We start from the raw sequence: 14,982 nt of genomic DNA on the forward strand, positions 1-14,982 counted from the left end.
AAGAGAGCATCAGGTCCCCTGAAATGGGAATTATGGATGGTTGTGAGCTGCCATATGGGTTCTGGGAATTGAACCTGGGACCTCTGGAAGAGCAGCCAGTGCTTTTAACCACTGAGCTGTCTCTCTGACCCTGATATCTTTTTTAAAAATTTATTTATTGAGACAGGGCTCATATATCCCATGCTTTCAATATAGCTGAGGCTGACCTTGAAATTCTGATCTTCCACCCAGCTCCTGAGCATGTGGATATATGCTAGCATGCCTGGTTTATGGAGTGCAGGGGTCCCACCTAGGGACCAGCTACACTCTTCCCTTTTTTTTTTTGAGTGACAAATTAGCAGATGGTCTCATAATGATTAGATTAAAAGAGTTTCGAATGAAGGAAGCTAATTGCCCACAAATTGGTTATTTTGGCCCAACTGTCCAAAATGACTCTAAAGACACTAGTTTCTGGAATTTTAAATAATAATCATAATGTAAAGTAACAGCTAATAGTTATCAGCGTGCAGTGCTAAGTATACTGCATGTATGATTTCTTTTTCTTTTTGTCTTCCCAGCAGTTTTCTGAGACTCTACTTTTAACTGCTTTTTGCAAAAACACAGAACCAGGTTAGATAACACTACAAATGTTTTTTGTTTTTTGGTGTTTTTTTTTTGTTGTTGTTGTTGTTGTTGTTGTTGTTGAGACAGGGTTTCTCTGTATAGCTCTGGCTCTCCTGGAACTCACTCTGTAGACCAGGCTGGCCTCGAACTCAGAAATCCACCTACCTCTTCCTTCCAAGTGCTGGGATTAAAGGCATGTGCCACCACTGCCTGGCTACAAATGTTATTAAATATTTAAGTAACAAAGCTGGTATTTGAGTGTAGGTCTTTTAGGTTATAGAACCCAGAGAATCAAACTGTTTCTGTTAGCTTCTTCTAATATAATATAAAAATAATACATGCTTGTTATTTTAAAATATGTCAAAAGATTAGTTTTCCCAAGTTTCCAGTATAACTAGTTAGAAGTGTCGTGACTGTCCTCAACAGTTTCTGTGGATTTACTTAGATACATAGAATGGGCTCACACTAATTCTAGAGCCCAGGTCTATACTGAGCTAAACCTTGGCCTTTCTTATTTTATTTTGAGTTGCTATCTTCCTGCTTGAGTCTTCCATGTGTCTGAGATTCTATGTACACAGCCCTGACTAGTGTTTTGTTTTACTTAGCAGACATGTGGGCCTCTAACTTTTATTTGAGAGTTAGGTAGAATACTTCAGCTTAAACTAATCCTTTTGTTTGATTATTTTTGCTTTTTGTTTTTGAGGCAGGGTCTCTATTAATAGCTCTAGCTGGGCCTGCAATCACAGCGATCACTTGCCTCTGCCTCCAGCGATCACTTGCCTCTGCCTCCTGTGTTGTGATTGACTAAAGGTGTGCACCATCAGGTCCAGCTAATTTTTTTTCTGTTATATGTATGATTTTGGCTACATTCCTAGCAGTTTGTTTGAATGGAAGATAAATGCTCCAACCTACCTTGTCTTATAGGATAAAAAACCTGAGGTCTATAAAGTTAAGTACAAGCAAGGCTTTGGTGCCAAACCGGAGACTTGGATCTCAAGACCTTCTGACTTCATGTCCTTACTATGAAAGTGTTTGAGCTCCGGCAGTGCTGCCTCCCAGCACTCAGGACGCAGAGGCAAGCAGACTTCTTTTGAGTTCGAGGCCAGCCTGGTTGGTCTACAGAGTGAGTCCCAGGACAGCCAGGGCTACACAGGAAACCCTGTCTCAGAAAAAAAAAGAAAGAAAGAAAAAAAGAAAGTATTTGAGTTGTTCTTTCAAGCTCAGGGTGAGAGGGGCGTGCTGAGGTCAGGCAGCGTGGGTTTCCAGGGAGCTGCGGTGAGCTCAGCAAACCATCAAGGTTAGGTGTTTTCCATTCTCTGACAAGCAGCCTATGGACAGAGTGCTTTTATGTGTGACTGGATTTTATCCAGCCTATCTTGAAGTTTGTGTTTTATGTAATGGAATAGGTGTTGGCAAAATTCTCCCCCTTGTAATAAAGTTGTTAATGAAATAGCAATGAGGGAAAAAAAAAAATCAGGAACCCAGTCCTGGCCCTGAAGTAAAATTGAGACACTGGTCAAATTTTCTTTGTTTTTGTTTTTTTAATGAGCTGAAAAATACCTGATTAAAAACAGCATTTCAGGTTGGACATGGTGCTTCATGCTTTTAATCCCAGTTCTCTGGAGGTGGAGGTGGGTGGATCTTTGTGAGTTCGAGGACAGCCTAGTCCTCAAAAAAACAAAAATAGGTGACCAAAAAGTCATATTAAATGATTGACTTGACCTCACAGTGTAGCCTAGGCCAGCATACCTAACTCATGACTTTCTCCACCTTAGCCTCTCATCTGCTAGCATTACAGTTTGTGTCACTATGCTGAACGTACTTAAAACAGAGTCTCACCTGTTGTAGGCACAAAAGAAAATAAAATTATTATTTTTAACTTTTTTTTTGGAGATTTTAGTTTTTATGTGTATGCACATTTGCCTGAATGTGTGTCTATGCATTCTGTATGTGCGGTGCTCCTAGGGGGGTAGATGGTATTGGGAGTCTTAGGACTGGTGTTACAAACAGTTGTGAGCTGCTATGTGAGTGCTGGGAACTGAACAGGTCCTCTGGATCAGCAGCTAAGTGTCTTTAGCCTGGATTTACCCTACCTTTTCTCAAAGGTGATAAAGCCACAGTGATTATGTTTTATTGGCATAAAGTTAGATGAGTGGACTAGAGTCCAGAAATGGGTGATTATCAAGAAGAGTTGTTAAATATGAAGCCAAAAGTGGTAAAAACCTAGAATCCCACCACTTAAGAGGAACTCAGGTTTGAGGGCAACTCAGGTTTGAGGGCAACCTGATAAAAACAGACTAGCTCAGAAAACAGCGCGTGTGTTTATAGCATACATACACACACACACACACACACACACACACACACTGTGTTACATATATACAGTGCTACATAGTCCTGATAATATTTAAAAAGGAATAAATGATAAACACAACATGGACAAATCTTGAAATAATCCTAAGTGAATCTAGACCAAAAAAAAGAAAAGAAGACATATTCTATAATTCCAGATAAAAGTCTTACATGTACACTACTCTAGTGACAAGCAAGCCAGTCCCAAGAACTTAAAAGTTGTTAAAGCTTTGAAAGCTTGAAGTTGTTATTCACAAAAATCTTTTTCACTGCAATGCTGTTTTTAATTTTAATTTAGAAAAAAAAGTATTTGAAGAAGCAACTCGAATGATTTATTTTTGTTAAAAACACATCTGCCTTTTGAATTTTTAAATAACTAATGAGCTTTAGTTCTTTTCATAAATATTTATAAGATCGGGCCTGTGGCTAAGATGGCTCAGCAGGTAAAGGCACCAGCCACCAAACTGACTGACACCTGTTAGATCCCTGGGACCTAAGTGGAAAAAGAGAACTGACTCCTGCAAGTTGTCCTCTGAACAACACAGACACAAGTGAATTTAATTTTAAAAAATTAAAAAGAGTAAATTTACCAGCTAGATGTTCTAAAGTGACCTAATTTTTTAAAACGTCTCTTTTGGGTGCGTGCGTATCTGTGCAGGTGCCTATATATGTGGCAATCAGAGGAACCCTTGCGGTGTGTGTGTGTGTGTGTGTGTGTGTGTGTGTCTGTCTGTCTGTCTGTCTGTCTGTTGGTCTTTTGTTCTTCTGCAGTCAGTTCAGGCAGTCAGGCTGTCTAGGCAAGTGTTTGACCCCCTAAACAATCTCGCTGGTCCTAGCTAGTATTTTTTAAAAGCTTAACAGTTTCATTTTCATTTTTACTATTAGCCTTAGGGAATACATAGTAAATTCCTTAAATACTACGATGGCATGCATGGTATCTATATAGTGTGACATGAAAAAGGAAAAAACATATTTAAAATTTTGTGAGTTAAGATATGTCATTACTGGATATGTGTTGTTACTCCTCTAGCATATCTGCCATTAACAAGATTGAAAGAGGATTCTCAGCTTATTTAAAAATTATAGTCATGGCTTTGTTTTTGTTTGTTTTGTTTTGTAAGATGGGGTCTCTAGTACCCCAGGCTGGCCTCCAGTGAACTCCCTATGTAATTGGGAGTGGCTTTGAACATTTCATCCTTTTGCCTCTACTTCCCAAGTGCCAAAATAGGCGTGCAGTGCTACACTGAACTAGATCTGCATTTTTTTCTTTCTTTCTATTTGAGACAGGCTGGCCTCTGCCTGTCATGTGGAGAAGACTGGTATTGAATTCCTAATTGTACTACCTCACCTCCCCAGTGCTGGGGTTTGCAGACATTCATCACCAAAGCTGCTCTAGACACAGATCTCAGTCATCATTAAGAAATGTTGAGAAAGCCAATGGGAAAATGAAAAAGAATTTGTACATTATAGTTTGTATTTAAGCTATATAATAACATTTTATATGGTGCCTCTTTAGGTTGTTTTATAAATACTTATGCAATAACTCCATTTTTTTAAAAAAATTAATCTGAAAGCAAAATAATTATTTAACTCCATAATGGGAAAATTTGAAATTTCCCTAATGCCTAAGACCAAAAAGACTTAATCATCTAATATAGAGTAAGTTTTTAGATTTCAGTCTCCTTCTAAATTACTACTTCAAAATTTCTTTTTCTATATTATATGCATTGATCATTTTGCTTACATGTCTATGTGAGGATGTTGGGTCCCCTAGAATAGACAGGTGTGAACTACTATGTGTTTGCTGGGAACTGAACCCTGGTCCTCTGGAAAAGCAGGTGTGCCATCTCTTCAGCCTAAAATTATTTTTTTAATGAGCCAAAATTTTTATTTGTTAATTTCTTACATTTGAAATGCTATTTTGGTGATATACATGGCCTCATAGTGTTTGCTATATCCCTTCAAAGAAAATGAAATTCAATTTACTTTTTTGTTGTTGTTGTTTTGTTTTGTTTTGGAGACAGGGTTTCTCTGTGTAGCCCTGGCTGTCCTGGAACTCACTCTGTAGACCAGGCTGGCCTTGAACTCAGAAATCCACCTGCCTCTGCCTCCCAAGCGCTGGCATTAAAGGCGTGGGCCACCACTGCCCATCTCAATTTATTTTTTCAAGATGTAGTTCTTAGAACTATTGAACTTTTAATTTGAAGTTTTAATGGCTTTTCAACATTGCAATATTATAGTCAATTTTGGGGACCTTAAAGACTTTACTTGCTCTTAAGACTGGTAATATGGTATCAACACTCTTAGCTTTTCCTAAATGTCCACAGAAATGCATTCAAATAAGTAGGTCAACTGGCTGGCTCTTATGTCAAATCAGCTCGCTTGCTTGTTTGTTTATTTGTTTGTTTGTTTGTTTGTTTAGAGGCAGGGTTTGTGTCTGGTGCTGGCTGTCGTAGAACTGGTTCAGTAGACCAGGCTGATCCTCCTGCCTCTGCCTCTCACTTTTACCTTTTTTGAAACAGGGTTTCTTGGTATAACCCTGGTTGTCCGGGAACTCTGTCCTCTCTCTGCTCTGCAAGTGCAGGAGAAGTGGTATCTGCCATAATACTAGATACTTTGAAGTCAAAGACAGAAGGACCCCTTGACTATAGAAGTCTGAGTCCAGCTTGGGCATTTTAGGAAGGGCATGTCTTAAAAACAAACAAGCAAACAAGCAAGCAAGCAAGCAAGCAAAAGGAATGCTGGCAGGACATAGTGGTCCATGCGGTTTTGGTTTCTCTTTGTAGCCCTGGCTGTCCTGGAACTCCTTCTGTAGACCAGGCTGGCCTAGAATTCATAGAGATCTGCCCCCCCCCCCCCCCCACACACACACAGCTGGGATTAAAGTGTGTAGGTGCTGGGTAATGGTGGTGTACTCAGGAGGCAGAAGCAGGCAGATATCTGTGAGCTGGAGGCTAGCAGTTTGATTTGCACAATGGGCTCAGGCCAGCAAGGACTATACAGTAAGTCTCTGGCAAAACAGGCCTGAGTAGATGGCTCATTGAGTAAAGGTATTTTCCACCCAGCCTGAAAACTTGAGTTTAATCTCTGGAATTCCACATGGTGGAAAAGGAGAGAATTGATTTTCCTAAGTTGTCCTGTGACTTCTACACAAGTGCTGTGGCACATGTGTGTTTCTGCATCCAGTATACACAGAAATAAATGTAATTAATTGAGCAAAGTAAAATGTTTGATTCAGATTTGATTTATAAACACCTTATTTTTAAAAATGTTCAACGGACAGTGTGTTCTATCCACCTACTTCTCTGTTAGGGATTTGCTTTGATCTAACTGATCTTTTTCCTAGTATTTGTCCTGCAGGTGTGTTTACTTTAAGCTAGTTTAGCAAACTGTGTGTGCACTGGGGGGTTGGTATGCACATGTGTGTCTACACTCAGTGCATAAGCACAGAGTTGCTGGGTATCTTTCTCTGCCACTCCCTGCCGGTTTCTTCTGACCCCTGCAGGGTCTCTCCCTGTACCTGGGGCTTGTATTCTTTTTCCTACTAGGCTATTAGCCAATATCTTCCTGCCTTCGATATCTTCCTGCGTCTGTCCCCACAGGACAGGAGTTACAAACACACATTTGTGAGATCATGTCTAGCTTGTTATATGGGTGCTGTGATATAAAGTCAGATCCTCATGGTTGTGCAGCAAGAACTGTCAACCTCTCCAAACCCCTTCTCTTAGATGGGGTGAGCAGTGGAGTTGAAAGGCCAAAGTTGAGATCTGAGTTCTTACCATGACTTTACCTTACCACTGAAGGTTAGTACTCTTGTTGATGAATAGAAATGACTACTTAAGAGTTGTGGAGCTTCAAACTGAAGTGCTACAGTACCAGACTGTAGTAGGCATGCAGTCAGTAATACATACTTCTTAAAAACAGAAATAAAATATTGGAGGCTGAGGGTGTGGCTCAGGAGTAGAGTGCTTTTCTATACATAAAGAAGTCCTGGATTTGACTTTCAGCTTTAAAAAAGAGAGAAGAAGAAGGAAAAAGGAAGAAAGGAAGGAAGGAAGAAAAAGTTGTCTACAAATGAGGTTGTCGTTAATTGCATGTTTAGTGGATGAAGAAATGAACTCACCTGGCTGCCTTAACAGAAGTTAAGAAATGTTGGAGCAGCATCTTTGCATAGGCTGTGTGGGTGTTCTCAGTAAGAGAATTCATGTTAGTACAAGTTTGAACAAGAAGTTAACTTTCCAGTCCAAACTTACTTTCACTGTAGTTACTGTAACATCATGCATCTAACTGCATCAGTGCTTAGTGTTCTGATGAAGCAAGTACGTGATGTAAAATTTGACTAGAATGAGCTTAAAATCCTGACGTGGTAAAACTAGTGAAGCAAAACAGAAAACAAAACAGAACTCCAGAAAACACCCAAATATCTCTATAGGAAATTAAAAACTTAGTTACAGGTTTTAGTCTGAGACACTAGTTAGTACTTTGAACACCTGTTATTTTTGTCATAATTATTTTTTGACTTGAGGCTAACAGAGAATCCAAGGTATAAGAAAGTAAAATTTGAACGTTTATAAAGTCTAAGAACTAACTGGATGTGGTAACTCACTTTTAATCCTAGCATTCAGGAGGTTGAGGCAGGGGCATCTCTGAGTTCAAGGCCAGCCTGGTCTATATAGTTCCAGGATCCCCAAGGCTACGTACGTTATGTAGTGAGACCCGTCTCAAAAGATATAATTTCAGAAGCTATATTATTATCATTTACTTGATTTCAAAGAGGTAGAATAAGATGACTGGTAGAAGTTGGCTTAGTTTGGGGCCAGAGAGCTGGCTCAGTGCCTGAGAGTTTATTGCTGAGTGCCTAAGAGTACTTACTGCTCAGTGCCTAAGAGTGCTTACTGCTCTTGCAGAGGACCTAGGTCGTTAAGCAGTAATGTGCTTCATCAGGAAAAAACTGATCTGTAATCCAAAGTGCTGAATAATTTAGTGAAATGATAATCAGGTGAAAACAGATTGAATTTAATAACAAGCTTTATGGATATGTGAAATAAGATATAGGTTTAAAATTTTCTCATTAATTAGTTAATTAATTATGTTCTATGTCACGCAGGTCACTCTCCTGACACAGAATACTTTAATCTCTTTGAAAATCAATTTTCTTCTAACACTTTGGTTTGTTTGAGATGGTGGGTGGTTTCACCGTTGTAGTCTAGGCTAGCCTCCAAATTCTGAGTGCTACATTACAGGACCATAGCACACTGTAAGTGGGAAATTTCAAGTGGAAATTTTAGGAAATATTTCAGGTGATAGCAACACAGATTATGGAAGGGCACAGTTATACTTCAGAATGTTTTTTGCTCTGTTAAAATTTTTGAAAATGTAAAAAGGAAAGTTAGAAGAAAATATACATTTTTGGACATGTTTTACTTAGAAAATGTCATGAAGACAGTATGGTAGTCATGGTGATTTTATATCTGTAAAAGCTTATATAGCTAAGCATTGGATGTAAATTTCGTTTAATGTTTGATATTACAAATGAAAGTCATTAAATAATGTTAAGACTATTGAGACTTAAAAGTTAATTTAATGTCAAAATAAAAGCCCAGGCAATCCGTTGCTATATAGACATCCAGAGGGATGCGTCTCCTTCCACTCTGTGGTGCCCTTTCAGGTCCCATCATCACTTGGTTTATTCTCCACATCTCACACAGGAAATGAGATAGCTCTGTGGTTAAGGACCTGGGTTTGATCCCCAGCACGCACTTCGTAACCCTCCGCTGTCCGTAGCTTCAGTTCCAGGGAACCCAGCACCTCCTGAGGGCACCAGGCCTGTACATGATGCACAGACATCCTTGCAGGCCAGTCACCCAAACAAGCCAAATAAAACATTTTCAAAAATCTCCTGACTGTACAACTCAGGTCACACGACTGTAAGACCGGTATTACTAGTACATGCGTTTACTCTGAACACTCTGCTTGTTTTGGGTCTCCCTGTCACTTTAGCATGTAGTATGATTGCTGTGATTGCTTAAATGTCTATGTAGGTGATTTCCCTTCTTTTTCCTTTCTGTCTCTGTGTCTCTGTCTCTCTCTGTCTCTCTCTGTCTCTCTCTCTCTCCTCTCTCTCTCTCTCTCTCTCTCTCTAAAATGTCTCTATGTAGACCAGACTAGCTTTGAACTCACAGAAATTCACTTGCCTCTGCTTCCTCAGTGCTGGGATTAAAGGTGTGTGGCTCCACGCCAGGCTGATTTCTTTCTTGCATCACAGTATTTGCCCATTTCTTCAGAGTTCATGACTAACCTTATCTCCATAAGCATGTGGGATATTTTCATGAGGTTGTTTAAAGGACAATAGAGCTTTGAGGTGGTAGAAGGAACCGAATTTCCTTTTGAGATAGGGTCTCCAGCCCAGGCTGCCCCCAAACTTGCTATGCATGAACTTCTGACTATAATCACACAGTGATGTGCCTCCAAGAGCAGCTAAGGATTGGCTGCTGCTGCTTTTTTCCCCTAGAGTTTTAAAGTTTTTAAAAGTTTGTATTATGTGTGTTGTATGCCTTTGTGTGACTGTGTGCATGAAGATGCTGAAGGCCAGAAGAGGGCATCTGGAGCCATCTGAACTCTGCTCTTCTACAAGAACAATGAACTCTTAACCACTGAGCCTGTCTCTCCAGCCCAGGATACTTGTTTTGCTTTTGCTTTGGTTTTGATGTTTTGAGACAAGGTTTCTCTATGTAGCCCTGGATGTCCTGAAATTCATTCTGTAGACCAGGCTGGTCTTGAATGCATTTATTTTACTATTTTGTTTGGATGGTATGCCTATATATATATGTTTGTATACCACATGTATGCCTGGTGCCCGCAGAGGTCAGCAGAGGTCAGCAGAGGCCATCAGATCCCCAGAATTGGTGTTACCGGTGGTTGTGAGCCACCATGTAGTCCTGGGAACAGTGGACTTCTTCAAGAACAATTGTGCTATTAACACTGAGCCAACTCTCCACTCTACTAGAATTCTTTTTTTTTTTTTTAATTTAGTTTTTCTTTTTCTTTTTTCTTTTTATTTATTTCCACTCCTGCCCCTCTCCCTGTCACCACCCCCCCACACACACAATCCTTCCCCCATGCCCCCTCTCTTTCTCCCCTGAGCAGGTGGGGGCCCCTCTGGGTATTTCCCCCTCTCAATCCCCCCACCCAGGCACTTCAAGTCTCTGTGAGACTAGGCACTTCCTCTCCCACTGAGGCCAGACAAGGCAGCCCATAATAACAGCAGATAGACTGCTAAGCAATAAGATGGTTTTTTAAATTTGTTTTTTTGTTTGTTTGTTGGTTTGGTTTGGTTTGTTGAAGCAGGGTTTCTCTCTGTAGCCCTGGCTGTCCTGGACCTGCTCTATACACCATGCTCCTCAAACTCAGAGAAGCAACAATGAGATGTTTCCAATGTCATGCTCGCCTTTGTGTTTGTATGTTTTGGACTAGTGCATGCTTACACTCCCTGTGCTTGGAGGTGGGGGCAGGAGGATCTGAAGCTTGAGTTCATCTTCAGTTGTGTGGTGTGTTAGAAGACAGCTCAGGTTACATGAGACCTTTCTTAAAACAATATTAAAAACCAAACGAACAGTCTGCATAGTCCATGCGGACGGGACTCTGTTTCTTCTCACCTGTTCCTGGACACTTGCTTTTCTTTTCTCCCTCCCACATGGGGTTCACTGTGTAGACGAGAATGACCTGGAACTTCTGATTGTTTATCTCTACCTTCCCAGTGCTGAGATGATTAGTATATGCTACCACACCCAATTTTATAGGTTGCTGAGGCTCAAAACTAGTTTTCTGTATGTTAGACAGGAACTACCAACTGAGATAAATCTCCAGTCCCCCCTACAAAATTTTTAAAAATTATTATTTTATGTGTATGAGTGTTTTGTCTGCACATTTATATGTCTGTCTGTCTAGCTGTCTACCTGTTTACCTGTCTACCGTGTACTTGCTCCTGGAGATCAGAAGAAGGTGTCAGTCCTGTGGGGTTGGAGATGGTTGTGAGCCTCCATATGGCTACTGGGAATTGAACTAGATCCTCTACAAAAGTCACAGTGCTCTTAGCCACTGGGCCACCTCTCCAGTCCTATATCTTCTTCTTTTTTTGGTTTTTGGATTTGGTTTTTCGAGGCAGGGTTTTTCTGTATAGCCCTGGCTGTCCTGGAACTCACTCTGTAGACCAGGCTGGCCTCAAACTCAGAAATCCACCTGCCTCTGCCTCCCAGAGTGCTGGGATTACAGGTGTGCGCCACTACGACCAGGCCCTATATCTTCTTAAATGACGAAGCAGTTATCTAAAATGTGGGGTTTTTTTTTTTTTTAGGAAACTTGTTCTTTTTGTTGTTGTTGTTGTTGTTGTTGTTTGTTTTTTTGAGACAGGGTTTCTCTGTGTAGCCCTGGCTGTCCTGGAACTCACTCTGTAGACCAGGCTGGCCTCCAACACAGAAATCTGCCTGCCTCTGCCTCCCAAGTGTTGGGATTACAGGCGTGCACCACCACGCCCGGCTAGGAAACTTGTTCTTAAGTGGTGTCTCTGGGTATGTGTTCATGTGTGTTGGTTCCGATCACACGTGAAGGTGTGTACAGAGGCTGTGGTGCCTTTCCTCATTTCACTACAGTTTGTAAAGATTTTTCTTTTGTATGTGAGTGTTTTGCCTGCATGTGTGTCTACCGTGTGCATGCAGTGCCAGAGTAGGCAAGTGGGTCTGAGCCCCTGGAACTGGAGTTAGAGGTGATTGTGAGCACCTATGTAGAGGCCAGGAACTAGACCAAGAGCAGCAAGTGCCCTTAACTGCTGAGCTGTCTCTCCAGCACTTCATTTTTCTGAGACAAGGTCTCACTATGTAGCTGACTGGCCTGAAACTCATGGAGATCTGCCTGTCTCTGTCTCCCTCTGCTGGGACTAAGGGTGTGCACAACCTACAAAGCTAGCAGCATAGTTACCTTCAGAGTTCTCCCTTCCCTTCTCAGCACATTCGTCAGCTCATCTGAGGACAGGCTATGTGTTTGCATGCTTGTTTTCCGCTATCTGAACTCATCCAGCAGCTTGCTTCTGTGTTCCTCTGCGTACTGGGGCTGGGGTGGCGATCCAGGCGGGAGAGCAGTATGAGCACCATGAACTTTGCTTGGTTTTTTGGAATAGGGTTTCACTATGCAGCCCTGACTTGAACTCACAGAGATCTGCTTGCCTCTGCCTGCTCCTCCTGAGTGGTGGGATTGCAAGCCTATGCCACCTTGTGTAGCTATAACAAGAATTTCTGTCAGTTGCTTCTTTTCCATACTAGAAGAAGGTACTACTGCCACAGTTTGCTTTGGATGTTAAAGACATCAAAGCTTGTTGGTCGTGGTGTTGAACATGTAATCCTAGTTCTTGGGAGGGAGAAACAGAGGCAGGAAGATCTCGGAGACACTGTCTCAAGGAAAAAAACAAACAAACATGAATTTTAGATATCTGAACTGACCAGTGTGTCAACCGTGAAGCTGGGCAGAAGACAGTCAAACACATGATTTTTGGTGTTTAGGACAGGATTTGTATTAATCTGTAATTAATATCAAAAAGTCATTTTTCTTTTTTTGGGGGGACTCATTTTACTGAAGGTCAAGATTCTAATATTTTTATGAGTGATAATATTATGACAGTTTCTGGTAATCTCATTAATAGTGACTCAAAGTTTTATATGCTGATACAGAAAATAGAACTTCATAATGTATGCAACATGAATTGTAGCACACTCTCAGAAGTTCATATATGCTTGTAGTTATTATATGCATGGTAGAGAATATCATGTTATGGAAGATTATATAAATAGTTAATATTTCTTAAAAAGAGTTTTTAGTCAGGGACTCTGAGATGACATATATACTGTGTATTTTCAGCATTAATTTTTTTTTTTTTACATTTATTCATTTGTGTGTGCATTCCATCATACCTGAGTAGTGATCAGAAGCCAACCTTTGGTAGTTGACTGTCTCTTCCGTGTGGCTTCTAGGAACAGAACCTGGCCATCAGGGTTGGCGGGGAGTGCCTTCCCACTGACACTCTTTTCAGCAGTCAGTACAATGCCTTCTAATTTTACTATTTTTTAAATTTTATTTACTGTTTGTATTTATGTACATTTGGGTGTTTTGCTTACATGTATGTCTGTGTGCGGGAATTAGATCCAGTGGAACTTGAGTTCTAGACAGTTACGAACTACCATGTGAGCGCTAGGAGTTGAACCTTGGTACCCTGGAACAGGTTCAGCCTGTTCTCTGAACTCCTGAGCCATCTCTTCAGCAGCAGCACCACCACCCAGGCCCTCTCCTCCCAATTTTATCTTTTTAGCGAAAGGGTTTTTTTGTTTTTTGGGTTTGTTGTTGTTGTTGTTGTTTGTTTGTTTGTTTTTCAAGACAGGGTTTCTCTGTGTAGCCCTGGCTGTCCTGGAACTCACTCTATAGACCAGGCTGGCCTCGGACTCAGAAAATCTGCCTTCCTCTGCTTCCTAAGTGCTGGGATTAAAGGTGTGCGCCACCACTGCCCGGCAAAAGTATTACCAGCTAAAATAAAATTGCATATTACAATTATTGAAAAGGTTTAAAAGTAATTGGGGTAAATTTTTAGTCTTCACAGGGATCTGATTCTTGCCGATGGGCTCTGTACTGAGAATGAAGTAATGCTGCAGATACTCTCTGAGCTTCCTTTACAAGTCCTTTCAGAAGGAAAGAAAGCAAGTCTCCCCAGGCATGGTGGGACATGCCTTTAATGCCACACTCAGGAGTCAGGGGCAGGTGGACTCTGTGAGTTTAAAGCCAGCCTGGTATAGTGAGTTCTAGGACAGCCAAAGCTAGCTACATAGTGAGACCCTGTCTCAAACAAGCAAAAAATAACAACAAAAAGCAAGTCTGTTGCTGGCTCAAGTGGAAAGGTGTTTGCCACACAATCATGGAGCCTTGAGTTTGGATTCCGGGTTACCCACATAGGAAACAAGATATAGCAGTTCCACCTGTGACCCTGACCCTGGGACCCGACAGGTAGGTGTCCTTGGAGCTCATTGGCCAGCCAGGCTCCCTGTCTCAAAAGATAAGAGGTAGAGTAATGTAGGAAAACAGCTAAGCACTAGTGCACATAGCAGATCTGTAGCATCAGTTCTGATTGCTGTTACAAACCTCTGGTGGCATCTCAGTAACACACTTCATGCTAATAAAATATTTGGAATGGTTAACCCAGTCCTGTGCCCTCTAGTATTTTTTTCTATCAGAATTAATTTATTGGCACTGTGCCAGGTACTGCAGTTAGCTGTGGGTCTTCAAAGAGAATTTGTTGCAGTGTTCTTAATACACACTTCATTCTCCCCTTGGTTTCTGGTACCTACCTTTCCATTCCCAGTTATGTGGTGTGTTTTCATTTAATGCATCTAATTTGATTTCACAGCATTTCAAGAAAAAAACATTTCAAAAACCAACTTGGTATTTATATACGGAGGAGCTCTGAAAGCTCCTAACTAAAGTTCTTTGAAGTGCTGTCTACTGTCAGCTCAGAGACCTCTTTGGCTCTTCCCAGCCTGGACATGTCTGATATTCTACATTTCCCCATCTTTCTTAGTCTGGATATTTGCTTCCAGGAGGGACTGACTGATTCTGTCTTGTTTATCTTTTATCTCTAGTGCTCAGGACTTGACATAATGCAGGCACTCCACAGGAAGTGCTGCACTCTTATCAGGACTGCTCTGGGAGCTCTGCCCCCAGTGTTCCCTGTATTGCCTTTCTCCCTAATATTGTAGGCTCTAGGATTATGGGACCTTGTCTGAGTCTTTGCCCCTCTACGGTTAGACTTAACTAAGTGTCTAACAGTAAACACTTGTGCTATTAGAGAAATCGGAATAGATTGGGGCTGGGGGGTAGTTGGGTTGTAACATTTGGTTTCTTTCCCATTATAGCAGCAACAGAGTGGGTAGGAAGGTTGAGCTGGCACGAGCCTTCCCTGGACCTTTGCAGACTACAAAGGGTAATTGACAGCAG

General features: G+C 41.2%; 1 protein-coding gene across 5 annotated transcripts in view; it reads left to right on the forward strand.

The window, feature by feature from the left end:
- Nsd3 (nuclear receptor binding SET domain protein 3) overlaps positions 1-14,982 on the forward strand; it is a 111,416-nt gene that overhangs the window by 3,688 nt on the left and 92,746 nt on the right. The window lies entirely within an intron of this gene.

Source organism: Apodemus sylvaticus, chromosome 18 (genome assembly GCF_947179515.1).
Source record: "Apodemus sylvaticus chromosome 18, mApoSyl1.1, whole genome shotgun sequence".
NCBI classification, from domain to species: Eukaryota; Metazoa; Chordata; class Mammalia; order Rodentia; family Muridae; genus Apodemus; species Apodemus sylvaticus.